The sequence below is a fragment of the Bubalus bubalis genome, chromosome 18, assembly GCF_019923935.1.
Source record: "Bubalus bubalis isolate 160015118507 breed Murrah chromosome 18, NDDB_SH_1, whole genome shotgun sequence".
Classification (NCBI taxonomy): Eukaryota; Metazoa; Chordata; class Mammalia; order Artiodactyla; family Bovidae; genus Bubalus; species Bubalus bubalis.
This window is the reverse complement of record NC_059174.1, coordinates 55,711,889-55,714,186: the sequence shown is the minus strand read 5'-3', so window position 1 is coordinate 55,714,186 and position 2,298 is coordinate 55,711,889. Positions and strand designations below refer to the sequence as shown.

At 50.7% G+C, this 2,298-nt stretch overlaps 1 protein-coding gene across 6 annotated transcripts in view; it reads left to right on the top strand.

The window, feature by feature from the left end:
- The window catches only part of IL4I1 (interleukin 4 induced 1), a 34,177-nt gene that overhangs the window by 22,718 nt on the left and 9,161 nt on the right, over positions 1-2,298 (top strand). For all 6 annotated transcript variants that reach the window (XM_025270016.3, XM_006080067.4, XM_025270014.3 and 3 more), the window contains exon 2: positions 1,175-1,294. The gene's annotated coding sequence lies outside the window, so the exon portion shown is untranslated. The remainder of the gene's footprint in view (positions 1-1,174; positions 1,295-2,298) is intronic.

The following is a 2,298-nucleotide window of genomic DNA, read 5'->3' as shown; positions in this document are numbered from 1 at the left end:
GCTGCTGTTTCTGTGGGTAACTTAGAAGGAGAAGGTTGGGAAAAGAGTAGGTTCCAGGTCATGCTTGGGGGGGAAGGTGCTCAGATCTTGCTCGTGGCGCAGGGCGGGAAGTCTGCCCTCCGGCCTCCCTTGGCTCGGGCACACTAAGCTGTGTTTTGGCTCTCGAGTGCCCAGGGCTCGTTCCTGAACATACATGGTCCAGTTTCCCAAAGTCATGACCATGAGTCATTTCCTCAGGCCATCTTGGACTTCTAGAGAACACTTTCTCATCCAAGCAGAAGCCACGGAAGAGGGGGGGCTACAAACCAGAGGCGGGAGACCCCAGCAACCCCAGTTGCTTCTCCAAAGGCTCCACCCCCTGCGACAGTGGCCCTTTGTGTAGTCTGGGAGCCATGACCCCATCCAGTACCTGTATCCCACCCCCTTGAGTCCCCGTAGGAAGTAGTATTTTACCTACATGTATTCATTCAGCATCCATCTTTGGAGCATTTGCTGCACACCAGATCCCAGTCTGGCACAGGGGTTTCAAAAAGGGAACCATCCATGAGGGTCCCTGCCCACCCGTGAGGTCATCCTGGCAGGGGCCACATAGTCATGATAAGAAAAACAAATTTTGAGCCTGCATTTCCAATGCATAGCATATACCTGTTACTTGGCATGTTAAACATAAGTGAAGCTTAATTGCTTTCTTAGTTTTTTAGTTGTTGTTGTTGTTTTTAAAATCAGAGTTTCCTGGCTGTCCAGTGATGGAAAGATTGAAAGACTTTGCCTTTCGATACGGGAGTGTGGGTTCAGTCCATTGTGGGCAGCTAAGATGCCACACGCCTTGCAGCCTAAAAACCAAAATGTAGAACAGAAGCAACATGGTAACAAAAACTTTAAAACTGCTTCATGTCAAAAAATCTTTTTAAAAAGACTGTAGTTGCAATATTTTCCTCCCACACCCCGAGGGGTCTCGCGCACAGAGCTCTTGAAGAACGCAGGTGGTTGTGATAAGTTGGCACGACAGCCATGCAGGAGGGGTGGTCCTGGTACTCAGGCACCACGGGGAGATTGGCCCCCAACGGCTTCCTGGGGGACCAGGGAGTCCCCCGGATTGCGACAGGGCCAGCCGCTGTGACTGGGTGCCGCCCTGTGCTGCCGGCTTCATTGTAACTGCAGTTTCCCTTTCCAGGAAGAAAACACAGATGCGTTTCCCTGTCAGTGCAGACACATGGCTTCTTAAGTTCCTCTTCATTCATTAACATGAAGACAAGTGTGGTGACTAAATTTGGAGTCAGAGGCTTTTAAAAAGGTGAATCTCTCTTCTCAGTAAGTGGTTACGGCATTTCTTCCCCCTATTTAGGGAGAAGAGTAGCAACTGGGTTTATGGTTATGACTGTTCATCTCCCGAGACGCCCTCAAACAGCTTACGGCCCATCCCCTTCCCCGGGAGAACGCCCCTGCCTCCTCTAGCACCACCGGGCATCAAAAAGTCAGTGTTTGAAACATTTCCCGAGGGACAGCAGCCTTGATCTCCAGCAGGAGGTTGAAACATGATCCCCAAGCAGTGGCGGCCCGGCCAATGTTTTAGCAGTTGGTCCTCCAGGGTCAGAGGTGGCACGTGCCCATTTCCACAGTGAATTCTCCCACTGTGGATGATTTCAAGCCACCAGGATGAAGTCGGCGAACACGAATTTGGGAAATGGACGCACACTGTAGATACAACCAGTTTACCTGGAAAGTATATGTGTAATAGTAAAAGGTAATCAAATACTTAAGGGATGGGTTTTGAGTTTTACCCTTGTTTTTAATAAGACTCATCGTAAATGTTTTCATCTTTTAATAATGGTTCACAAACCAAAACCGCAAAGAGATCTGCAAATTAAATGGCTCTCGTGAAAAGGTGTGAGCCGGCTCCGCCACACCACTGCTCCCAAGGTTTTCAGTCAACCTTGAAATCGCCTGGGTGCTTTGAAAATCTGCCCTCCTGGGACTTTCTCAGATTCTGCTTCTGCTGCAGGAGCCACAGGTTCAATCCCTGGTCAGGGAAGTTAAGCTGGTGCACAACGTGGCCAAAAAAAGCCCAAGTCTTCCTTCAGACCAGCGGCTCTCTGCAGAACGTCCCAGGAACGAGTTGCCTCACCCTCACAAGTCAGGTCTGCTCTTGGACACCACTCAGACCTAACTGTCCCGAGCTGCCCCTGGGCCTGTCTGTCCCACAGCCCTCAACACACCTCAGCCCTGGTCCCTTTCTTTGGACTCCAGTGCCTCACCTGGGCACTGCCCACACCTCACCTCAGACCCATCCTGGTTCAG